The following is a 27,397-nucleotide window of genomic DNA, read 5'->3' on the forward strand; positions in this document are numbered from 1 at the left end:
TTGGGGGAAAGAAAAGCAATCAGTGGCAATCTGAGCCACGTTTCAAGATTTACAGTTCTCGGTTCCTTGCCGGGGAGAGCGGCCCTGAAGCGGCCTCTGGGGCTGTCAGCCAGTTGGCCGGTAATCCCTTCGGTGCACAAGATGGCCATGACCCCCCACCACCGCCATCGCCCCCTCAGCCCGGCTGCTCCCCCCATCCACCAGGGGCTTTATCTCCTCGCCAACTCTACCCTTTCGGCCCCAGCCAGTAAGGAGTCTCCATGACATCAAAGCCAGCGGGGGCAGCAAGCAAATGGGAAATGGGATTCCCCGCCTCCTTTTGCTTGCAGCGCCAGTCCCGAGGTGAGGAATTCTGTCAACCCTGGGCAGTCCACCTCCTTGCGGAGGAGGCACATACGTGTATGTTTCCTGCATGGAAGCACAAACGTAATTGACACATGCATGTCCCCATGTGAGATTTTGATACCTGCACAGGTGCAAGAAGCATCATTTTGCTCAAACGTGCGCTTGCACTCCAGAACCTCAGAGTTGCGCGCAATTACGGGTACTGGTAGGAACTCACTATTGGGAGTGATATGTGATTATGGAAGTGGCTGCAGAAATACAAGTGGCTAATAGAGATGTTTGAGATTGACATCACAGCTGGAACCAAGCCTGAAGTATGTTTGGAAAAGACAAAGTTCCTGTCAATGCCTATTAGCCCATTAGTCATGGCTGCCTGACTTTGAGAGTTTGCAGCCGCTGAAAGATGAATGGGTTTAAAAAGTCATAGGCCAGCAGTCTCTCTTCTTGAGCAGTATATTTAGTTGAAAAACCTGATAGAGACAAACTGGCACCCACTGGCAGTTGGAACAGAGTTCTTTTCAGGTGTGGAGGGGGAGTAGAACATCTAACTCCTTAGCATCAGAGCATGTTAATAATAATATAAGAAATAACTAATAAACTGATGGTCATTTTGAAAAACCCTTTCTTGGCGAGCACCTAGAAGCCAAGGGGAACATACATATCAAGTTTCAAGTTTGTAGGCTTTATGGTTCTGAAGATTTTGTGATGATGTGTGAGTGGTATTTGAATTTTATATATAAAGATTCATAAGATTTTAAAGATTAAAGTACAATTGAAACCAGAGATTTTTCTTTTGGGACTAACTGATAAGCAAACAGAAAAAAGAACTTTATTGTATATATAATACCTGCAGTGAGACAACTATATATCTCTAAAGTGGAGGAATGGCTGAGGAAGATGATGAGATTTCAAGAAATGTCTAAATTAACTTATTTTCAGAATGCTGTTTATATTTACGGTTGACTGGAAACCCCTTTTGATTTTTTGCATTTGGAAAAAAAATGAAGTTATGATTTGTGGAGAAGAGTGAGTTTTGTATTGTAATGATAGAGTAAGAAATAACTTTGTAATTGTAACATTTGATGCAAAACAAATTAGAAGCTTCTTCTTTCTATTTCTTTTTTTATTTTGGCACTTTTTCTTTTTTCTTTATTTTCCTTTCTCTTTTTTCTGCCTTTTCTTTTTATTAGTTTGTGTTTTTAATTTCATGAGTAAAACTTTTTGTACAAGTTTATATAATAAAACACTCTAGCAGGTAATAAGAAGTTTATTAAAGATAATGCAGCAAGAAAAAAACATATGGCTTTCCAGATGTGATTAAATTATAATTGATACTCCCAACCAGCATGGACTAGATGGACCATGAAGTCTTTTTCTGCCATCAATATTCTATGTTTCTATGTTTCTGATGTCGACTGATGCTGATACTTGCTGTTTAGCCCCAATTGAAAGACTAAAGATATTCCCTGATTAGTATTGCGGCCCAGGAGAAATCCACAGAGAGGTTGAAAGAAGTCATGAACGCAGTAATTGTGAGACTGAATCTACCCTTTTGTATGAGTGCTTGTGATTTTGAAGCACATACAAAGGAGGTAAGGCCTCAGTAAATGAAGTCACATCTCTGTTACCTTGATTTTTTGGGACCCCCATAGATGCCATAGATTGATACACAACACACAGTGATCTAAAAGAAAAACCTGTCATGTTTTAAGGCAGGTTTCTATTCACTTCTTTTTTTTACCTTTCCAAATACTTTGATCAGCCCTAAAATAGGCTTATAAATATGCATACACCAGCAAAGCAGAAGCTAGCAAGTGGGCAGCCACCATGCCTATTAAGTGTGGCTTAAGTATATATAAGTTTTCTTCATATTGATGTGTGCTATTATTAAAAACTTCCATTGCTAGGAAAGCCGCAGTCTTTGTTGCTAAGTTGGTGTTCGGATGAATTGCTTATACTGTATGGTGGGAATATTCATGTGGATTGTTATAAAAAGTTCCATTCATACTGTTCCCAATTCTGTATTTTATTTTATTTTTTTAAAAACCCAGGAAGTGTAAAATAACAATCACCACTGGAATATTACTTAGTGAAATAGGACTTTTAAAGTCTCCAAAGACAATACACAGCTGCAGTGGGAGCTGTTGTGAAACATGACAGTGGAGGAATTATAACTGGGCAGAAGTAAAACCTCAAGACAAGCTGTGCAGAGATCACACATTAGGGAATGCGTGGATGCCAGCTTCATTTAAAATATTTGTAAAGGGGTGCTGCTGACACCAGAGGCAGCTGAGAGCAGAATCAAGTCAAGCCAGCATGGTTAAAAATTAAACTGGCAAAGCACAAGCATTTGTCTCTGTTCTTAAATTTTTTAAACTCTATTCATTCTGTTAAGAGTATCAAGCAGACAGATGCTAAATACAAGCAGATTATTTCTCCAGAGCAGCTGCCCAGGGATATCATTCTTGGGGGAGAAATGATGGCATAGTTTGAGCCAGTCATTCAAAACAAAATCCCTTTCTCTCAGTAGGATAACCGTTTTAATCTAGGTGGAAAGAACAACATGATTTGGCCTTTGTGCTCTAAAGTTTACAGTAATTTAAAAGAAAGAAACAACTACAAGTAAATCGGCTCTCCCACTTTGCTACATGGATACTGTAGGGAAACGTCTACTAGGACTTGAGACTAAAACAACGGTTGCTGGAATTGGTTATGTCTAGTTTAATTAAAAGAAGAACTAGGCTTCACAGTCTACGTGAGCCCAGGAGACCACGCCTGGCTTGCATACATTGTGAAGTCTGCCAGCCTGGTAGTTTCTTGCCACCCCCTACAGTCCGTGGCCCATGAAGTCGTAGTTGTAGGCTTACTTGCCTTTAGGAAGCCGCAGAAGGAGACAATTTGCAGCACATTCCTTTGCATACTTGCTCAAAAGTATAGTAAACCCATTAAACTAAATTAGGCTTGCTTACAGATTAACGCTTGCTTACAGATTAATGTGCATAAGCCTAAAGTACCCAAGGTTCCTCTTAGAAGTGTGAGCCTCAGTCAGCTCAGTGGCAGAGTATTTTTTAAAATAATATTTATTGAAAAAGTTTTTCAACCAGATTAAAAACAATACTTATGCCAGACCCATCCTCGAATACATCTCATCTGTCTGGAACCCACACCACATTTCAGACATCAACACTATCGAAAACGTCCAAAGATATTTCACCAGAAGAGCCCTTCACTCCTCCACTCGAAACAGAATACCTTACAAAAACAGACTAACTATCCTAGGTCTCGAAAGCTTAGAATTGCAGCGCTTAAAACACGATTTAAGTATTGCCCACAAGATCATATGCTGCAATGTCCTTCCGGTCAACGACTACTTCACCTTCAACCGCAACAACACAAGAGCATGCAACAGATTCAAACTTAATATTAACCGCTCCAAACTTGACTGTAAAAAATATGACTTTAACAATCGAGTCGTCGACCCGTGGAACTCATTACCGGACTCTATAGTGTCTACTCCCAACCCCCAACATTTCTCCCTTAGACTCTCCACGATTGACCTCTCCAGGTTCCTAAGAGGCCAGTAAGGGGCATACATAAGTGTACTGATGTGCCTAACGTCCCCTGTCCAATTACCTTTCCTTTCCTCATATATCCTATATATTCTCTTCCTCTCATCCACTCCTCTTCTTTTTTACTTACTATCCCTATATATACTACTTAATGTCTATTTCATTCCATATGTATTGTATATTGGACAAATAATAAATAAAAAAATAAAAATAAATAAAATACAAATTCTAAATTAAAAATAAAGATAATAAGTACATGAAAAAGAAAAAATAGGAAAGGAAAAGAAAGAAAAGGAGAGGAAAGGAAGATTTTGAAGAAGCAGCTTCAATCTTTTTCACAGCAGTTATAAATACATATAATATATATCCTCTCTCTCTAAGGTTAGCTCATAATTTCTTTCTGTCTATAAGCTATCTTTTCCAATTTCCAAACCCATAAATCAAAAGTTTGTTCTTCTCTTTTTTTCAGCAAGAAGTCCATAAGGGGTGGACATAACTGCTCAGCGGCATAGTATTCATCCATGACTGCAAATATCCAACTTGCATCTACATCTACCCAAAACTGCACCACTATGTGCACCAGATCATGAAAACTACCAAGAAAGTCAACATGTGTCTACATTTTTTCCTCCGTCTGAAGGAAAATTGAAAGTCACAGCAGGAAAGCTCTTCTTCTATTATAACAATGGCAATTGGTATATAATCATATCTTCCCAGAAATCATGCCTCTTTCTACAGCCGCACATGGGAAGAGAGCTATATTCCAAACGAACATATTCAACTCATGCTGCATGCATGTAAATAGGCACAGCATTGCGAGGTGAATGCTATGGAAAGAGCTTTAATGGGCTCTAGACAAGTAACAATATCAACCATGATAAGAGAGGGTGCATTATGAGAAGCATTTAATATCACTACCTAACTCCAAAGCATAAAACCAGCCCCATGAATTATTTTATCAATACCTCTAAAATTGTGAAATTTGGTACCTGGAAAGGTTTTAATGGTTTAAAGATTTCCATTACTTTAATAGAAATACAATGTGAATACCGTAAACACAGTGGTACCTCTACCTAAGAATGCCTCTACTTAAGAAATCTTCTAGATAAGAACTGGGTGTTCATGATTTTTTCTGCCTCTTCTTAAGAACCATTTTTTGCTTAAGAACCTGAGCCCGGAAAAATTTCCCAGGAAATTTGAGAGTGGCTCGAAGGCCCGGCCTGTTTCCTGCCATTTCCCCTTTAATCCTGGTCATCTGGGCTGCCAGAGGAGCCTTTTGGTGGCGCTTAAGGAGGCTTTGGCAATCCAGAGCGAACGGAGCATTTTTCCTTATCTGGGCACTTGGAGAGGGAATAAACCACTTCGCTGTGTTGACTCCCTCGTGCTGCCTCCCACACACCTGGTGCAAGGTTGCTTCCCAGAGCGTCTGGGCACAGAAAGGCAAAAGGGGGCACTTCGCCCCAGCCAGATCAATTCAGCTTCAGCCAAACGGAGAAGTCACCACAGTAAAGGAAAGGCATCAGCTACAAAACGAGCGAGCGAGAGGAGAGGGGAGCCCTTCAGCCTGGGAAGAAAGAGGAAGCAGGTAGCAGCAGCAGCAGCTGCTGCAGTTAAAGGAACATGAGATTCCCCCTTCTCGCTCACCTGGGTTTCTCTCTCTGGCGCAGTGTATGGAAGGCAGCCTCGCGCCAGATGTATGGGAGGCATGTGCTCTGCCTCACCGCCTCAGAATCCCTCTCTTTTTTTAAGCCTTAAAGATTTGGATTTTTTTGATTCCCCTCACCTCACCTTCTTCCCTCTGCAGTGACTGTCCTCCTCTTCTTCTTCCTCCCTCTCCTCCTCCCACCCAAATTTCGAGCTTTTATTTCTTTCCTAATGGGTTTGCGTGCATTATTTGCTTTTACATTGATTCCTATGGGAAAAATTGCTTCTACTTACAAAGTTTTCTAGAGGTACCACTGTATAAGACAGACCTTTTTGTCCCCAAAAGGGGGGTAGATATGTCAGTGTATCTTATACACTGAATATAGCTATTTTTGGCCTCCCAAAGTCCTGTCCCTGCGTCCCACTTTTGTGAAAAATTAGTCATTTTTTTTTTAAATGAGGTGCTCAGAGAGTTTGGGAAGCCTGCAAAGTGCTCCTAGGAGGTGGGGGAAGGCACCCCCATTTTTGCAAAAAACAAAAAGATGAAAAAGAGTCACTTTTGCCTTCCCCCGCCCCCTAGGAGCACTCTGCAGGCTTCCCAAACCCTCTGCATGCCCCATTTTTGCAAAAATGGACAATCAATGGGCCATTTTTTTGCAAAAACAGGGCTGTTTTTGACTTCTAATTATCCTTCTGGCATGACTGGAGGAGGAATTCTGGGATTTGAAGTCCACAAGTTTTAAGGCTGTCAAATTTGAAGTTTGTAAAAAATGTACATGGTTGTAAAAAGTATTCTGCTATACTGGTATTTTATTAAATAATATATTATTACAACATTTGGCTCAGAGTACTTTTTCCCGTGTTTTCCTCCTCTAAAATTGATGTGCATCTTATATTCTGGTGTGTCTTATACTCCAAAAAATATGGTAATCTGATGGCTATATAGTAGATGCTTTCTGTACCCACATGGATTTCTCAGTCGATTTACAGAACAAACCTGAATATCTAAAGGCGGCACAAACTTTTTTCCTTCCTTCATTTCATTGAAGCCAAGTGTACATATTGCAGGTCATGTTTAATCAGGTTAAAGGCCATTTATTGATTATTTTTAGATTATTTAGCCAAGGTAACACATTACTTGTAGAGTTGCAATGAGGGAAAGAGGGGGATCCTGCAATACTGCAAAGGCAGTGTTGATAAACCCTCATACATCTGGTTCTATTATACAGAATTGTTTTTGCAATTCTTCAATGCTTATTAATGAAAAAGTGGTTCGCCTATGTGGTACATTTAAAATGTTTGGGAAGGGCGGATGGGTAGGAAAACTGGTAAGACAGGACCCAAAGTGCATAAATCTCAGCAAGGTGTGAAGATTAGGAGTTTTTTCTCTTATTATTTTTCAGGGGTTGTCTACCGATTTTGAATTGTGGAAATTTCAGGGCATGGTAAAAGAAGTTAGAGCTACAGGGCACGGTGAAATTACATAATACGGTCTCTTGAGATACAGCAACGGCTACTTCTACTTTAGACTGTTTTATACAGGGGTGAAATTCAAAATTTTTCCCTACCTGTTCTGTGGGCATGGCTTGGTGGGCATGGAGGGGAAGGATATTGCAAAATCTCTATTCCCACCCCATTCTGGGCCAGCAAAGTGGTCTTTGCTGGTTCTCCAAACTACTGAAAACCTCTGCTGGAACATGTCAGAACCTGAATTTCACCCCTGGTTTTATAGAGGATTAGAAAAAAGTCACGGAAGAAAAATCCATGGATATTTATTGCCTAATACTGTAGAATTCCATGCGACATTTAAACCATAGACATAATTGGCCCTCAGAGAAATGCTGTGAAATGAACGTTTCCTTGTCATGAATGACCAATAGCATTCTATGAGCCATGCACCTAAGGGAAAGAGGAATGCATCATTACTCAATTCCCCCTTGCTAATCTTCAACCCGCAAAACCACCAGCACTACAGCTCTCCGGGGCTATCTGTCCCCTGAATCAAAATAAATGACAGTGAAAACTATTGCAGTTGGCTTACAGGCATCGCTCTGTCACAGATTTACATTGAGGTTGCTTGCAAGAGATCTTGCTAATCATCCTCCTCTCCTCCTACCCCACTTCCCTCTCTCTCACCTCTGATCATATACCCTGTCTTCTTTGTCCTCTACTTTACCTTTTCCCAGTTCTCCATTCCTCTTCCAAACTTCCTTTCCTATTCCCTCCCTAACCTGGCCGTTTGTTTTCTCAAAACTTGTTCTCTGCTCTTCCAACGACCGTGCAAAACAGTGTCTTAATCAATTGCCAGTGAGACTGGTGGTTTTGAAGTAGCACTTGGATCATGCTTCCTTGTTTAGGTACTCATTTATTCTCTTGGGTCTCTCATTACGGGGTACTCCAGATTACAGTAATGGATCTTTTATGTTTACAGACAGCTTGCATCTGAATACGGAATCAAATAAGGTTTTGTCCTGAGAGTTTTCAAGTGTCCCATTTGGTGGTCACAGCTAAGAACAGGATGTGGACAAGACAAAACCACAAAATAAATAGAATTAAATATGTATTCCAACCCCAACATACATGCATACTCCTATATCTCCAATTATCTATCTATCTATCTATCTATCTATCTATCTATCTATCTATCTATCTATCTATCTATCTATCTATCTATCTATTCCCCATTCATTTAGCCATCAATTGATTCTTATTCAAGCGCCAAATTTATTTTTCTGTCTACATATTTTATCAGTGTTACACTGAAACAATTGAGGGGCAAATTTTAAAAAATCACCAGAAAAATTTTGGATGAAAGTTTATGGAGAGTGTGAGCTTTTAAATTGAAAGCCCCTTAAATCTATTTCAGTTGGCTTAATTCTGTTTTGTACTCAATTAGCACAGCCCCCCCCAAGGCTGTGTAGTCTCACCACTTCTCTCTATGCACCAATGACTGTATCTCAAATGGTACGTCTGTTAAACTACTGAAGTAATACAACAGTGATTGGTCTCATTCGCGACAATGAGGAAACCGCATACAGACAGGAGGTTGAACAATTAGCCTTGTGGTGCGACCGGAACAATCTAGAACTGAACATACTCAAAATTGTAGAAATGGTGATAGACTTTAGGAGAACCCCTCCCATTCTACCACCTCTCACAATACTAGACAACACAGTATCAACAGTAGAGACCTTCAAATTTCTAGCTTCTATCATATCTCAAAACCTAAAATGGTCACCTAACATCAAAAACATCATCAAAAAGCACAACAAAGAATGTTCTTTCTGCACTAACTCAGGAAGCTCAAACTGTCCAAGGGGCTGCTGATACAGCTCTATTGAGGAATCATTGAGTCTGTCATCTGCACCTCTATAACTGTCTGGTTTGGTTCTGCAACCCAACAGGACTGACACAGACTTCAGAGGAGAATCAGAACTGCAGAAAAAACAATTGCTGCCAACCTGCCTTCCATTGAGGACCTGTATACTGCACGAGTCAAAAAGAAGGTGGGGAAAATATTCACTGACCCCTCGTATCCTGGACATAAACTGTTTTAACTCCTACTCTCAAAACATGGCTACAGAGCACTGCACACCAGGGCAACTAGACACAAGAACAGTTTTTCCCAAAACACCATCACTCTACTCAACAAATAATTCCTTCAACACTGTCAAACTTTTTACTAAGTCTGCACTACTATTACTACTAGTTTTTTCTCATCATTCCTATCACCCATTTCCTCCAACTTATGACTGTATGACTGAAATTTGTTTCTTGTGTCCTTAAGATTTTTATTAATATTGATTGTTTCCTGATTGCTTATTTGTCCCCTATGACAATCATTAAGTGTTGTACCTCATGATTCTTGACAAATGTATCTTTTTCTTTTATGTAAACTGAGAGCATATGCACCAAAAACAAATTCTTTGTGTGTGCAATCACACTTTGACAATAAAGAATTCTATTCTATAAATGTTTTGCCTGATTTTACATTCAGCCAACATTTGGGGTCCAAATTGTTAATTTATTTCCTTCTCTCTTTTTAATAGTGCAGGTATCTTGCTACTGGCTACTAAGAGTAACATATCTAAACTGTAAAATGTCTTTAAAGGAATCTACCCGAACATCTTGCGGAGGGGCCCAAACTACAAAAATCAATGCAAATTGATTTTCTGAGTAGGGGTGGAAAGGGAATTGACTCCTAGATCAGTATTTCTTAAGCTACATCTAGAGGAATTTCAATGTTTCCTGAGCAAATTGACGGTGTTGTGCCATTTCATCCCAAGGTCCAAGACAAGCTTTTTGAAATGGCTTTTTGATCCTTTCATTTCACTAGTGAAACAACTTGTCCTAAACTTGAAGAAATGTTGGCAGATCTTGTATCAGATATTACACTGAAACAATTGAGAAGAATTTTTTTTAAATCACCAGGAAATTTTTGGATGAAAATACATGGAGATGAGCTTTTAAATTAAATGCCACTACCCTTTCCTTGAACACATTTTTATGAAAGCAGATTTTTGACATTTTTTATAATCAAGACTAAACATCAAAATAAGCTGAATGTTACTCCCATAACCAGTCTCTTTAACACAGCAAACTCCTACGCTGATGAAATTTGATGTCATCTACAAGATCATACTTCCCTTGCAGTTTTAACATCGGTGTATTAAGTGTAATGAAAATTTAATAGATTATTAAATACATTTTACTTCATGTTTCCTTTTACAAAAAATAATAGCCATAGATATTTCTTGTGTTTATAGATCTCTTCCCTAGCATCATAACATCATAGCCAATTTCAGCTCACACTATCGTAGTAGAATAACCAGCCAAGGATGGCGAAAAGCTTTCCCCAGACTGGTGCCTCAATTTCCAACATCACAGATGTTTTTCAAGACATGTGGAAGCCACCAAATTAAAAAAAAAGGTAGGCTATTATTATCACCATCATCATGCATTTGCAACACTGATTACTAAAAAGTATATTACACCAAGGCACTAACTTTATGTTCCTAATTTTTTGAACATTCCAAAGACAATAGCTAAATGGTATCATTGATCTATCTACTCAATTGGTTTATACAGTACAGGTCAATTTCTGGAGTTTTGGAAAGGCCTTTTTAGAATATCAGAAATTAAGATGTGAGTACTTTTAACCATGTATCTATGATTCTATCACTCAGCTATTGTTCTTCTTTTCTGGCATTTTTGGGGGCATATTGGCACATTTGGAATTTTGAATGACTAGAAAATACCCTTAAAGAAACTAGAATGGAATGCTATTTACCCATTCTGGTTTCCATGAAGTTTTTCTTTAATCTTATAGCTTTGCCAAATGGAATAGGGCTTCAAGTCTTAAGAATATGCATTATTAAACATGCAGACAACAACCCTTCCTTGTTTAGCTTTGCATTGCAACGTTTTAACTCTCTGATTTCCCCCCCTCCTAAAATCGATATTCTAGATCATTGACTGCAACAGTAAAATATATATTTTCTTACAAGATTTAAGATTTCTGTTTAAATTGTGACTATTCCTAGCAAAAATGCCTAACTAAATTTCCTACAAAATATCTATAAAGCATTCAATCTTAAATGTTACCATTAGGCAATAGCAACTTTTGGGCTATTTTCTTCAGGAGGCATTGGTAAAATTTTGCATTCGTGTTGCAATACATAAATGCCCCTTGGCTAGGAGTCCAGCCTACTTATATTTATGACAATGAAAGAAAGAAGCTGTCTGGAGAATATAATACTGATTACCCTTAGTTCCCTCTCCTTATAAGACATAACAATCATTCAAAGAGGCCCCAAATGAAAGAAAGCTCTTTGTCCCATAGCAAAAAATTAAGGATGTTTCAAAGATGCCAAAAGGTAAAATATTGATTGAGCTCTGAGGAAATCAACCATTTCTGATCAGGGGCAAAATTTATTTCCCCCCCTACCAGTTCTGCAAAATCTCCATTCCCACCTCACTCCTGGGGGAAGGATATTCCCCACCCATCCCCACCCCATTCTGGGGCCAGCCAGAGGTGGTTTTGCTGGTTCTCCGAACTACTCAAAATTTCTGCTACTGGTTCTCCAGAACCTGTCATAACCTGCTGAATTTCACCCCTGGATAAGATATAGGAATGTTTAAAAGCATCCTGTTTATTTCTATGCTTTTTATATATTTCTGATTGTATGGAAGAATAATGTACATTTTCTATATAGGCAGACTCACATTTGGTACCTAGCACCCATATCAAAGATGCATAGGACAAAGTCCAAGCAATACCAAGGGGTCATGCAACTTCATAGCAGAAATATAATCCATTTCCATAAACAGGTCAACTCATGGTGTTGTGGGATGAAATTAATTCATAAATTGTAGTTTTAATTGCATTTACATTATTGTTCTGTTTTTATATATGCTGCGAGCCGCCCAGAGTCCTTGGAGAGGGGCAGCATACAAATCCAATAAAATAAAATAAAATAAATAAATAAATAAATAAATTTCAATATAGCTGGTCATTTGTGTCATTTGTTCAGCTTTGCTAATTATAGAAAAAGGTAAAGAGGTATGCAAAGCATTGAATAATTCTGTTTAATAACCAGATACACTAGTCATTAATTAGTTATAATTCGGTACTAAATATCTTTTAAACTCTTGATTGGAGCTGCTAAGTTAGCTATATGCAAAGGCAGCCTAGTCCGAACCAGTGATTATAATTAAGCATAAATAATATAAGATGGAACTGTAGTTCACTCGTAGTACTGTACAACAACATGAAGTAATATCTACAGAAATGATATTTACACTGGATTTGATCAAACTGGAATTCTTTAGACTTCTCTTGTAGTTTCTCTAAAAAGATCAGAGATGAATCCAAACATTTCATTCACAACAATGTCCTCTAATATGCTACAAGAAGTAAAGAATATGTCAGAAAAAAAAGTCTTGCTATTCAGTAAAACAAACATTTTACGAACTGAAAAAAGAGCAATGACTGAAAGTTCAAACAATCATCAAGAATCATTCATTAGATGATAATACAAACACAGAACATTAAGAAAGAGCTGTTAAATATTATATAAGTAAATCTGATGATATCTGTCAACTAATTCAATCCAAAAATGTTGTTGGTACTTTCTATTTTTTAAAAAATCCAAGTAGCAAATAAAAAAAATGTCATGCAAAATTATTTAACTGAAATTGCCAAGCTAACTGGCAGTACTACAGAACTTGGATGATCTTGAAAAGCTAAGTAGGGTCAGTCCTAATTAGTACTGTACTTGGATTGACTATCCCTGCTAGGTTCCAGAGCTACAGAATAGATGGGACCGTTTAAAAAAATCTTCCATCCTATATCCAATAGCCATCAGAAATCACGAACGGAACTTGATTATTTATCTATAACTGGCCAGATTTTTCTCTGGAGTCTGCAAATTCCATTCTATTAAAAATAAAATTGACAGCCATTCCCATGCTACTCTGTGAATTATAATGGTATGGTTTCTAAAATTTCACTTTAAGTTCAGGTTTGATGTTAAATTAGATAGCCTGATTAAATTCAATCAGAAACTATCTTTCAAACCACCAAATTGAGCCACACCAAAGTTTGTCGTTAGTGATGCAAGCATTTATTCTCTCCTTATTTTTAGGCCCTCCATTTTACATGTCTATTTCTATATTCAATTATAGGATACATATGCTAAAAAAACTCTCATGTTGGGATACTCCAGTAGCAATAGCAAAAGCACTTAGACTTAGGTACTTCCCCATATTGCTTTGCAGTATTCTCCGGGTGGTTTACAGAGTCAGCATATTGCCCCCAACAATGTGGTCCTCATTTTACAAACCTTGGAAGATGGAAGGCAGAGTCAACCTTGAGCCCATCAAACTCCCGTTTTGTGAGCAGTACTACATTCTAACCCCTGTATCACCAGGGTTCCAGTAACTGGGTCTGCAGGAGTTTTCTTGGTACTTAATATTCTTTTCTATTGCTTCAAATATTATATCAGGCAAAAAAAACCCCAAAACCCTAGCATAAACAAAGGATGCAAAAAATTATCTTCTTCTGAAACTCTACCACTTGTTTTGAAGAAAGACTCTCCTCTCAAAACATCCTAGACCCAAGTTAGCAATCTATACCATTCTCTATGCAAATTCAACAAAGTAGGTGGGAAAATTGCATTTGCTCCCATTGACAAATGCACAATTGTAAGAAATTGCAGGAATAGCAACATATACCGGTAATTGCTAAGGTCAACCTGGGAAGGCTAGGTTCAAATCTCCAGTCCACCACAGCATTTATTAATTGATACCATTATCTCTGAACTCAATTGATTTATGTTAATAAAATTAGGGGTGATCTATCTTGAGCTCTGAGAAAACAAAGCCGGATATAAATGCAATACATTGATAATCAAATAAGTAGCAATATGGGGATTAGAATTAAAACACACATACCTTTTTGAATAGCCAATCCCTCAGACAACTAATGCAGTAGTTCCTCAGTAAGGCAGCGCATGTCAAATGTAGCTCACACCCTGGAAGTGCACACACATGAAGAGGACAGAGTCAGGTAGCCTGAAGTTGCATTCATGACAATGTAGAGTGTTATTGTTATTCATTCTAGCAATTATGCAGCATTCCTAAGGTTGTCTTTACTTTATCAGCAGGAAGAACCTGCAACTTACTATAAGTATTGTGGTAACTATTACTGTATAAGGTACAGGAAAGTGCACATCAGATGTGCTTAGCGATAGCTCTCTTGGGACAGCTTGTCTTCAACTATTGTCTTCAAATATTCTTTCCTCTCCAGCATATCAGCTTCGCTATCTGTTAAGGGACAGCTCTAATATTTAATGGGAGTAGCTGTACCATGTACAGTTTCTCTGTGAATTATTTGGCTGACAAGGCTTCAACACTCTTGTATCAATGTGTGACTCCTGCCAAGTTCTCCAGAATAACAGATTTTTTCATCTGTTTCACCCTGATGTCCCGTCCCCACCAATCTCTGCAAACCAAAATCCAAATGTTTGGATAACAATGAACATTGATATGAATGGAGGAATCCAAAAGTGTACTTCTAGATGAGATGGGTGGCACATACATGTAACAAACAAGCAAACAAATGAGAAATTAGAAGAGTTTCATCATCTGGGAAGAGACTATAGGTATTAAACCTGCATCACTTGCTCATCATAGCCTTTTTATCTGAGTAAATATATAGTCTTTCTAAAATTATTCCAGCTAGGTTTGAGGAGAAGCATAAACAAAAAACCTATATATCAGAAGAGTTGATTTGGCATCTAGTTTGCCAACCCATACTGGATACATTGTTGAATTTTTAGACTTTTCATAATTAGGAGATTGGGTCAGCATTTCTGATTCACATATAGAAACACCTTGCTTCGGTTCCTGGCACCTCTAGTTAAAAGGATTAGGTAGTGATTGATGAGAAAAGGGTGGAATTAGATTTCTAAAAGATGCTGCTAGTTGGAATAGATAATGGAGCTAAATAGACAGCCAGTTACTAAGCTGTAGTAAGGCACTTTCCTATGTTATAAGATCTAGTGGTACATTTAAAAGGAAAAGTGTCATTTTAGGAATATCAAGCACACATGTTAACTAGACACAGTATTAGGCAAAAAAAAATTCCAGCTTTGCAATGTCAACACCATTGCACATTTCTAGGAAATAGTCTCACTCTTGATAAAACAAGAATGTATATTGTATTTTATGAAACTTTTTACTTTTATTCTCATCTTAAGACTTTTTCTTTCAAATAGGAGATATGCCTAAAGTCAAAAGACCTTTGATTATTTCAAGTGCAATTTGGAAAAGGTACTCTTGAAAAGCAATAAAACATGAAGCAAACACATCCTATGCATAAATCCAAGATATATATGATTTGAAATAAATGGTACAGGTTTTATGTTTTCCTTTTTTTTGGAGCAAAAACATCTATTCTTTTTTTTAAAAAAAAATCAAGAAAGGGCTATATTTTGGATACACAAGAGGATGCACCAATAGATCTTAAGAATAAGAATTTCTTTGATGTTTCATCTCTCTCTAAACAAACCTCATTCTTGAAACTCAATTACCACTCAAAAGAACGTAGCATTTAGACTTATATGCTGCTTCATAGTGCTTTACAGCCCTCTCTAAGCAGATTTACAGAGTCAGCCTATTGCCCCCAACAATCTGGCTCCTCATTTTACCAACCTCAGAAGGATGGAAGGCTGAGTCAACCTTCAGCCTGGTGAAATTTGATCTGCCAAACTGCTGGCAGCCAATGATCAGCAGAAGTAGCCTGCAGTACTGCACTCTAATCACTGCATCACAATGGCTCTTACAATTTGCAACTATAACCATTGTGGTAACTACTATTGTGAATATCTATTGGAATAAAATGAAAGAAAAAAGTGCACATTACACATGCTTAGCAATGGTTCTCTTTGTACAGCTTGTTTTCAAATATTCTTCCTTCTCCAGTATATCAGTTTCACTATTAAGGGACAGCTCTAATATTTCATGGGAGTAGGAATATCATGTGCTGTTTCTCTATGAATTATTTGGCTGTCAAAGTTTCGTCATTCTTGAATCTAAAGCATTTTTCAGCACATGAATGCTTTAGATTCTTTAGCTGATCTTTAACAAAGATCAGCTACAGAAGAATATAGGCAAGCAATCCTATAATTTATAATGGTGCATTGGTTAAATTTTAAGTTTCTTTCTCTTGTCATTCTATGCTGTTTATTTGTCAACCTTGGACATGAAGAGCATCCACACCATGTTTTGATAATAGTCTCATCTTCTTCAAGTTCTTTGTTTCTGGTGTTGCCAACTTCACCTTTTAACTCTCACAAGAGGAGAAAACAACTCAACATGAACTCAGTTTTCACTGACTTCAAAACTGGTTGGAAATGACCATCCAAATAATAACAGACAGCCCATACTTAACTATTGTTAAAAAAAAAGACAAAAGTCTGCAATACCTGACAACAGCAGAATAAAAGACAAAGAACTATAAAAAAACACACTCACAAGCTATAAAGACCTGCAAATAGAAGACAGCGGCAGAATAAAACAAAGACAGTGCTATAGTAATATGTCTTAGGTGCAATCCCAAAAGATCTGGAGCAAGACTTGAATACCTTTGGCAATAACAAAAATCGCCATCAGTCAATTACAAAAAACAGCTTTACTTGGAATCTCTTCTATCCTGCAACAAGGAAAGCAGGAAACTTTATTCCCAGACTGAGATTTGGGCCGGCTATCCTACCATGAGAATTAACTAGTCTGATACAGTAGTAGCACAGATGATTCTGCAGGAAGCTCTCCATGGTGCTTGGTGTTTGTTGCTAACTGCTTGTTTTACTTGCCCAAGGAGCTGCTGATACAGTTCTACAGAGGAATAATTGAGTCTGTCATCTGCACCTCTATAACTGTCTGGTTTGGTTCTGCAACCCAACAAGACAGACAAAGACTTCAGAGGATAATCTATGACTATTGACCCCCTCAGAGAGGGTCCACAACTTGGGCGTCCTCCTCAATCCACAGCTCACACTAGAGAACCATCTTTCAGCTGTGGCGAGGGGGGCATTTGCCCAGGTTCGCCTGGTGCACCAGTTGTGGCCCTATTTGGACCAGGAGTACTGCTCACAGTCACTCATGCCCTCATCACCTCGAGGCTCGACTACTGTAACATTCTCTATATGGGGCTACCTTTGAAGAGTGTTCGGAAACTTCAGATCGTGCAAAATGCAGCTGCGAGAGCAATCATGTGCTTCCCTAGGTATGCCCATGTCACACCAATACTCCGCAGTCTGCATTGGTTGCCGATCAGTTTCCAGTCACAATTCAAAGTGTTGGTTATGACCTATAAATCCTTTATGGCATTGGACCAGAATATCTCCGAAACCGCCTTCTGCCACACGAATCCCAGCAACCGATTAGGTCCCACAGAGTTTGCCTTCTATCGATCCCGTTGACTAAACAATGTTGTCTGGCGGGACCCAGGGGAAGAGCCTTCCCTGTGGCAGCCCCGACCCTCTGGAACCAGCTCCCCCCAGAGATTAGGATTGTCCCTACCCTCCTTGCCTTTCACAAACTTCTTAAAACCCACCTCTGCCGTCAGGCATGGGGGAACTGAGACATCTCCCCCAGGCCTATATAGTTTATGTATGGTATGCTTGTGCTGTATGTTTCTTTTTTAAAATAATGGGTTTTTAGATATTTTTTAAATATTATATTTGTTTATTGTATACTGTTTTATTGTTGTTGTGAGCCACCCCGAGTCTTCGGAGAGGGGCGGCATACAAATCTAAATAATAACAACAACAACAACAACAACAATAATAATAATAATAACCAAAACTGCAGAAAAAACAATTACTGCCAACCTGCCTTCCATTGAGGACCTGTATAGTGCACAAGTCAAAAAGAGGGCTGTGAAAATATTTACAGACCTCTCGCATCCTGGGCATAAACTGTTTCAACTCCTACCCTCAAATTATGCTATAGAGCACTGCACATCAAGACACAAGAACTATTTTTTCCCGAAATGCCATCACTCTGCTAAACAAATAATTTCCTCATCACTATTAAACTATTCACAAAGGCTTCATTACTAATTACTATTAATCTACGGAGAGGGGGGACATACAAATCTAATAAATAAATAAATAAATAAATAAATAATAAATAATAAATAGTAAATAAATACGTAAGTAAATAAATAAATAAACAATCTTCTCATGGTTCCTATCACCCACCTTCTCCCACTTATGACTGTAACTTGTTTCTTATATCCTTTCGATTTATATTAATATTGATTGTTTCCTGATTGCTTATTTGTCCCCTATGACAATCATTAAGTATTGTACCTCGTGTTTCTTGACAAATGTATATTTTATGCACACTGACAGTATATGCACTAAAGAAAAATTCTTTGTGTGTCCAATCACACTTGGCCAATAAAGAATTCTATTCTTTATTCTACTTGTGAACTTTGCCTGGAATTGATTCCTGACCATATCTTTGCAAAAGTTCAAATCCTGATCCCATTCAATTAATTAATGTGTAATAACAGCATGTTACAACTTCCTCAATAATCGATTAATTTGTACTTGTACATAACTTTCCAGCATATTTTTGCTTGTCAATAAATACCAATAATACAAATATTCACATACACACAATATAATCCACACATTACAATTGAATGTGTCTTAAAAAGATATCACATCAGCCCATTTTAATGAGATGAGCCAATCTATTACTTTTGGGTTTAGTATAGGACAGTGGCCCCCAACCTTTTGGGCACCAGGGTTCAATTCAGAAGAGAGAGTTTTTTCTATGGACCAGTTTTGTGTGCTGTCTGCATTCTGCGGATGGCGCTTCGCTTGTTTGCATTGTCTGGTTGCTGATTTCAGAGGAGGAGGAGGCAAAGATTGAAACTAAATAAAATATTACAGCAAAAGAGTAAATTCCTCAATGACACCTTAGTGTAGCTCAAATTGGATAGGAAATAACAATGTCATTGTTATTTTTTTGTGCTTTTTGCCAAAGCTAAAAAAGATTGACTCGGATTTGTTTACACATTTATTTTATTTATTTTGAAAATTGATGTGGCTTACATATCAAACCATTTAGTATTTTCCATACTAGCTATCCTACATTGTGTAATAAATTAAGTTGCCAAGGCTGGAATCCAAGAACCTGAAACCACACAGGATTGTTATTAAAACACGGAGCAGCTGCTCTCCATGTACACAACCAAGAAATTAAGCCCATTATCAGCAAGGGGCAAAGAAAAGGAATACAAAATAAAACTTGGGGTTCGTATATAAATGAATAGCTATATTCTACTATAAATGATCTTGTTAGTTGAGACTTCTTTTTTTTTGGTAATAAAAGCAACTGGCCTATCTGATCTGTGTCCTTGACGTTTTTGTGCTTAGCTCCAAATGTAGTTGAATTTCTAAAGAAACTATTACTTGGTCCAAACTCTGACTATTAGAAACTATTTTGGCTATTTGAACCACTGTTTTTAATCAGGAAAACAAATTAAGGTACTGTAATATTGTGACGCTGATCACAGAATGCAATGAATCAACTATGTGGAAGTATATACAGGCAAAAATTCTAATTTCATCCCCAGAATAACTTCAGGTACCATAACAGAGTTGTGAAAATAACTTTGCTGGCAAGATTCAACATTTTTCTTTGTAATAGGAAATGTCTGAAAGTGTATCAATCTCAATGATTGCATGTCTTCTGCACCTTCTATGTGGAAGGCTTAAATGAGACTCTGAGTAATGCAGCTACGCGCTTGTATATATACACTACCTGCAAGACATATTTCTCATAAATCCTAAAGAAACATGTAATACCAATGAATGGAATTACGTTGGAAGTGATATTTCCCTGATGTTGGCTCATGAATTACCAATGGGAATACAGCCTCTCTGGATGATGCAATGCTGCAGTTGAATAACTTCAACAAATAAAAACTGGGACTTCTTGCCACCCATATTAGATTGGTATTATATTATGCTAAAGTTCAAGGGGTTGCATTCATCCTTCGTTATAAAGATAATCCATATTTGAAAAGGAGGCAGAATAACTATGCATTGGTTACATATCATCAATGTCTCCCAGAAACTACTTTAACTTTGAAAACCCAGGAGGTAGAGGTCGGGGTGGAGGAGGAGGAAGAAGCAAGGGTCAAAAAAGCTTGCCAAGACATTTAGTTGGCCAGTCCCGACTAAAGGGCTGACCTAAATGTCCTCCAAGTTATGTTCCAACTCTCAAAATAAAATCCTGATTCACTGTTCAGCAGTGAAGTAAAAGATATTTAATTTAGAGGAAGAAATCATGTATGACAGCATAGCTTTATTGAGAGAATTTGACACATTTTAAATTAGTTCATTTCTATGCACCATTTTTGACAAGACAAGAACTGTGCTGAATAAAATTAAAGAACCATTCTACATTAGCATCATTTCTCACAGAAGCCAACCAGAGGACCAAAAGCAGAACAACTGGGGAATAGCAGCCTCCTTCTCATTTCCTCTTCTCCAACTAGTATGGAGAATTGTATGCCTTAGAAATGGGACACAATAGAGAGCATGTATGTCAATGCCTGCAATCAGTGTTGACTCCCTGAAATTTCTGGCACTTTCCTAGAACATAGAGCAGTGATGGAGAACTTATGGCATGGGTGCCACAGGTGGCACACGGAGCCATATCTGCTGGCACGTGAGCCGTTGCCCTAGCTCAGCTCCAATATGTATTTGTGTGCCAGCCAGCTGATTTTTGGCTTGCACAGAGGCTCTGGGAGGGCATTTTGGCTTTGACAGATCCTCCAGTGGTATGGCATTTGTATCCTCCTCCAGCTTCAGGGAAGCCTTTGGAGCCTGGGGAGGATGAAACACAAGCATACTAGGCCCACCAGAAGTTGGGAAACAGGCCGTTTCTAGCCTCCAGAATGCCTCCAGTGGGCAGAGGAAGTTGTTTTCGCCCTCTGTAGGCATTGAATCATGGGTGTGGGCATTTGCGCATGCACGATAGCGTGCGCCCACAGTATTTCGGCACCAGAGGAAAAAAAGGTTCACCATCACTGACCAAGAGGAACCATCTTAAAGTCATCCGTCTTCATGCTTAGACTAGAAATCAGTCTCCCAGTTTCTAATGCCTCAACCATTGTACCAAATTGGCTGCCTCAACAGACAGAAGTCACCAATAGCTATATCACTTGTACATTTGTCTAATATTTTTAAAACTAAATTTTGGCCATTGCTATTCCTCATGATAGTAACATTTATTTTAAAAATTCTTTTGTTTACCTGGAATCTTTCATAGTTTTTCACAGAATCTGAACAATGGGTGAGTTTTATGAAAAGAAACCTAAAACGTTTTTGTTGCAATGGAAGATTAAGGAAATACACAAAGGCTTCTCCATTGAGGGAAACTTAATTAAAAATGCTCATAAAACTCCTAAAATGTTAACGTGGAGGGCAAAAATGTTTTGTTACTCAAGAGAAAAATAAACATACCAGATTAGTAATTTATATAAAAAATATTTTATTCTTAGCCATGTTGCTATTTTTATTTGCTTTCCCTCAAGGAATAAGCTTTTTCCATGTGTATGTGCACATATAAGGTGGCTTATTACATTAGTTCATTGCCCAAAAGATGAAGGATTTTAACTGCAAAACAACAACAACAATAACAAACAAACAAATATAATCTGCCAATTGGAGGCTTGTCATTTTTTTTTTGCATATAAAAATCCATGAGCAATACTTTAGTAAGCTTAGGAAGTACTCCAAATAAACATTAAGAGGACTTAAGGTGTGAATTCAATTTCTCATCTTTCTTTCCAAGGTGTTAATAGCTGTGTCTACCTTGAGATTAGTTCAAATGCAACTTCAGGGTATATAGCAATCAAAACAGCCAAACTCTTTGATGCTTTCAAAAAAGATTCAGAAATCCATTGGTACCTATCATTTTGCCTTCCAGGAAAAAGGGCTTCATTTAGGAGTTCTGGAGCAGTATGCAAATATGTACAGAAGCTCTCATTTCTTCATGGGCATCTCACATGGTTAGCAGGAGCAGAGCATCCTCACATATATATCAGTGTTGTTGCTTACATGAAATTCAAAGCAACTTCTAGTGGAAGTCCAGTTTAGCTATTTTCTTAGAAGCATTTACAATGGCTACACACTGCTTGAGTAAGGCTAAGGTCCAAACTCTTTCCAAAATGAGAATTATAGGTGCCATTAATATCGTGAAATTAACACACTCTTCATGATACAAATTAGCCTCCCACTACCTGTCTCCCTCTAGATATTATCAAACTTTAATTCCTTTGTCCAAGGGGATTCCACATAAGCTTTAAATTGACTGATTCCAGTTTAAAAACTTGTCTATCTGAATCAGCTTCTACAAGTTATTTTCAAGTTTCGACATTTCTACTGATAGTATCTATATTGTATAGTCATGACATACATATAGTCCTTGACTTATGACCATACTGATACCTGCCTAGTCCTGATGGCCTTAAAGTAAGTCATCATATGAACAATAAAACTTTATGATCCCTTTTTTGGCAACAATTAAGGAAATCCCCATGGTTGTTTAGTTAATCTGCAGTCATTAAAGAAACCCACAGTTTCCTATAGGGCATTTCTGCCAAAACCTGAAAGCAAACACTGATTTTCAGCAAAAATGTTATAAATGGTGGTCATGTGACCACAGGATGGTGAAATGCCCCATAAATAAGGGCCAGTTGCTAAATACCCAAACTGTGGTCACTTAACCATGCCCTACATGGCATCGGACCAGATTACTTGCAGGACCGCCTCCTGCCGCATGAGTCCCAGCAACTGGTTAGGTCCCACAGAGTCAGCCTTCTCCAGGTCCCGTCAACTAGACAATGTCACTTGGTAGGACCTAGGGGAAGAGCCTTCTCTGTGGGGGCCACAAACCCTCTGGATTAAGCTCCCCCCAGAGCTTCCTCACCTTTGCAAGAGTCTGAAGACTCATCTATGCTGCCATGCTTGAGGTTATTAGACTCTAGTCCCCTGGCCAATGAATGCAATGTATGTTTGTCATTTGAATGGAAATTATTGACTTTTAATGTTATGAATGAATGAATGAATATGAATGAAAGCCTTGGTAGCTGTAGACGGGTTTTTTTTTTAGAGAGGAGCAGCATATAAATCCAATCAAGCAATCAAGCAATCAAAGTATTCTTGTCACTCTTTCTACAAGATTCCCTTTTTTTATGTAAAACAATATCATTATCACATGTGGTCACAACGCCCACTATAAAACAATTTGATTAAAAGCCTCAACAATTACCCAGAGAAAATTAAGTTATCACCTTCTACAGCAGGAGTTAGCCTCTTCTGATGAAAAAGGTACACATGCCCTCAAAGCCTATCAAGATTATTTTTGCCAAAATCCAGGGGCACAATAGTATGAGCAAATGTGTGCTTTTGTCTTAAATCTGAAATTCAACTCTCAGCTGCCTTACACCTAATACATATACCAAGGCTTTCACTCATATTTATTTATTTATTTTATTCAACTTCTATGCCACCCAATCCCAAAGGACTCAGGGCGGCTTGCAACAATATAAAATTACAAATACAGTAAAAAAGAAATCAAATATGGAAATCTAAAACTATAAATCCCAGTTAAAAACCCATAACTCAATCAATTCAGGCAACACACATACATAACATTCAATATAATTTGGCCATGGCAGGTGTCAGTTTCATGGCTCCCAAGTCTGCTGGCAAAGGTCTTCATAGCCTTTCGGAAGGAGAGTGGGAGCAGTAAGGACATGGGCTAGGGGGGAGGATTGGTTCCATAGAGCCAGGGGCACTCTCCTAAATGAGAGTGACTGGACCGTCCAAAAGAAATAGTTTCTCTTAGTTCTTTGTGGCCATGGTCAGGGGTGAAATCCAGTAGGTTCTGACAGATTCTGGAGAACCAGTAGTGGAAATTTTGAGTAGTCTGGAGAACCAGCAAATGCCATCTCTAGCTGGTCCCCGAGTGGAGAGGGTATAGGGATTTTTCAGTATCCTTTCCCTGCCATGCCCACCAAGCCACACCCACGGAACTGGCAGTAAAAAAAATTGGATTTTGCCCCTGGCCATGTTCAGAGATTTCTACCTTTCACAATCCTAAAGAAATTGGATTTATTTTGGATTAGCAAACCTGAAAATTTATTTTAATTACAGACTACAGTTATTACTCCAGTCTTTTAAAACCTTTGGAAAAAAAGTTAATAAAACTAATTTCCTCCACTAATTTGGAAAGAATGCTTAATGAGAAATGGTGTTTAATTGACCTGTATTAAATTAAAATGTGATTACTCAATTATTTATCATAATTGGCAAAGAAGGAATGTAGGACAGACAGGCAGACTAGCAGAGCATATCCATGAGCAGCAACTATCAGTCAGAAGACACAATGAAATCTACTTAACCTCACAACGCATGGATAGATTCAATCATAGTCTCAACTGGGAAACTGTCTGCATCCTAGACTAAGCTAAATCCAAAATGTTAGGGAATTCCTTGAAGTATGTCATTCAGGCAAATCAGCCATCATCTCACACACACACACACACACACATTTGTAGATTTTCACAGGTACAGGTATGAAGGTCTTGGCATATCCTGGTTTCTTCCCATGTAGGATTCAGAGATTTCTTTCGATAAGGTCCCACTCGTCATCTTCAGGCCGGTGCTTCTGTCCTTGTTCTAGGGCGAACACAGTGAGACCTGAGCTGCCTTCCCTCTATAAATACTGCTGGGTGGATGTGGTGTGTTGGCTCAGCAGCTGCAAGCTGTGTTGAAACTTCCTGGTGAGTCAGTGGGGTAACACCTGGGGTCGTTGATGTAATTGATGTATGCTGATTAGTTGATGTTTGTGGATTGGGGGTGATATCCTGAGTAGTAGGAGCTTGCAGGCTATAGCCCCTGGTACAAAGCTGAAGGGATCATATCCTGTGTCCTAGAGGTTAATTCTCTGCCTTACAAGGCAGAAGCCCCAGGATCAAATACCAGTAAGGGTATGGCTAGCTGATGAGACCAGAACAAGGCTGAAATAGCGCTATCCTAGTCTCCCTTAATTTTAAAAATTCAGCAAAAACATGTGATACATATATATTTTACAGACCACCAATAATAAAAAAGCTAAGAGGGAAGCAAAAAGTCCAAAATATATCTTTTCTACAACCAACACCCAGAGAAGCAGGGATTAACACCAGACAAACAGAAGAACCAATCAAGAAACTACAAGGAGAAAACTGCATATTTCACTAACAGGGCAAGCTAGAGGTAATCCTCAATTTATGACTGAGTTTTTAGCATTCAAAGTTCTGGCAGGGCTTCCGCGGGAATATTTTTGACCTGGATTTGAAGTTCCAATGCCCCCCCCCCCCGCAGTCATGTGATTGCCCTTCAGGCACTTGGCAACTAATCTACAGCATCCTGCAGTTATGGGGTTGCCACGTGGCACATTTTACAACAGTTTCGCTGAAAATCAGCATTTACTTCCAGTTTTCAATAAAACTGGCCTATAGCAAACCATTGGTTCGCTTAACAACTGTGGTATTTGTTTAATGACCTCCATGTTTACCTAATGACCATCACAAAAAAGGTAAAATCAGGCTACTCAGATGGGTGACCCAATTCACAATGCTCATAAGTGATGACCATGATGGGCAGGCTCCATTACATTCATAACTCAAGGACTACTGATACCTACACAAACAGGGAGCAAATTCCACACTCACCAGCACTGATAATGTTACTTAGTCAAGTAATAAAATGTCTGCAAGCAAACAATCAAGCTCAGAAAGTACCAAGTTCTTAAAAGAAGAAATGGCATACAAGACAAATTATAGATGCCTCTTTATAATTAACCTTCACAATATCATACTGAGAGTGTAGCAACTGGATTTCTATCACTTGCTTGTACCCAATATCTGTGACAATTCTGAGTCTTCAGGCACCCACGGTTGTATTTGTACCTATGAGATTTTGCTTAGGGCTTCTTTAAATCTAATATGCAAGTCCTGCCCAAGAGCAGACCAAGTAACACAACTGAGTGTATGCAGATAATTAAACTGTACAGTTTACAGTTATCACCAGTTTGGATGAAAACAAGTATCGTTTTATCAAAATTCAAAGACTTGTTCTTTCCTCTCTAAGAAAACTGTCATTCCATATAATATTTGCATTTCGGACTTTGAATAACATCAAATCTAATATATTTGAAAAAAATATTCAAGAGACCAGATTAACCTCCAGAGAATCAATGTGATTTTAGTTGTATTTTAGTCCTCTCCTTACAAACTTTTCAATATTGATTCATATTCATTTTCAATATGATGCAATATGGTGTAATTGGAGTAAAGGTGAAGAGGATGTTGACTCAAGTCATCCTGTTTCACTTTGGATAGTGAGATGGGCAGCATATAAATAAAACATAAATAAATGTAGGAAATAACCAGGATGAACCCATGGAAGGGGTCAAACTCATGATCAGTCTCAAGTCCTTTCACAGCCACAAGAGTTCTAAAGTCAGCCCACTTGGAATTCCATTGACTCTTGTTGACCGCCAATTTTCTTTGACTGTTAATAGCTCAGATTCTCGTGGAGAGCTTTACCTACATATTCATATTCATCCTGTGCTTGACATAAAAAGCATTTTCTAAGACTACAAGTACAGGTAGTCCTCAACTTATAACCACAATTGAGCCAAAGTTTCTGCTCCTAAGCAAGACAGTTGTTAAGTGAGGTTTTTTTAATTACTTTCCTTGCTACAATTGTTAAATGAATCAGTTCTTAATTAAATAAGTAACACAGTTGTAAACTGACTTTGGCATCTTCACTGACTTGTCAGAAGAGTGTAAAAGGTGATGACATGATTCTGGGGTCCTACAACCAGCACAAATACATGCCAGTGGCCAAGCATCAGAATTTTAATCACTTGAGCACCAGGATGCTTCAATGAGTATGTATATGAAAGTCATATTTTAAAGTGCCTTTGTAAGTTTGTTTTAAAAAAAAATATTTTTATTGATTATAAAAAACAAAAAAAACCAAACAAACATAACACATAAGACATAACAAGAATGGTGGAAGGTCTTAAGCATAAAACGTATCAGGAAAGACTTAATGAACTCAATCTGTATAGTCTGGAGGACAGAAGGAAAAGGGGGGACATGATCGAAACATTTAAATATATTAAAGGGTTAAATAAGGTCCAGGAGGGAAGTGTTTTTAATAGGAAAGTGAACACAAGGACAAGGGGACACA

The 27,397-nt window shown here is 38.2% G+C and overlaps 1 protein-coding gene across 2 annotated transcripts in view; it reads right to left on the bottom strand.

Moving 5' to 3' along the window:
• CPLX2 (complexin 2) overlaps positions 1-27,397 on the bottom strand; it is a 183,204-nt gene that overhangs the window by 152,434 nt on the left and 3,373 nt on the right. For both annotated transcript variants that reach the window (XM_070735833.1, XM_070735834.1), the window contains exon 2: positions 14,013-14,092. The gene's annotated coding sequence lies outside the window, so the exon portion shown is untranslated. The remainder of the gene's footprint in view (positions 1-14,012; positions 14,093-27,397) is intronic.

The sequence above is a fragment of the Erythrolamprus reginae genome, chromosome 2 (assembly GCF_031021105.1).
Source record: "Erythrolamprus reginae isolate rEryReg1 chromosome 2, rEryReg1.hap1, whole genome shotgun sequence".
NCBI lineage: Eukaryota > Metazoa > Chordata > Lepidosauria > Squamata > Dipsadidae > Erythrolamprus > Erythrolamprus reginae.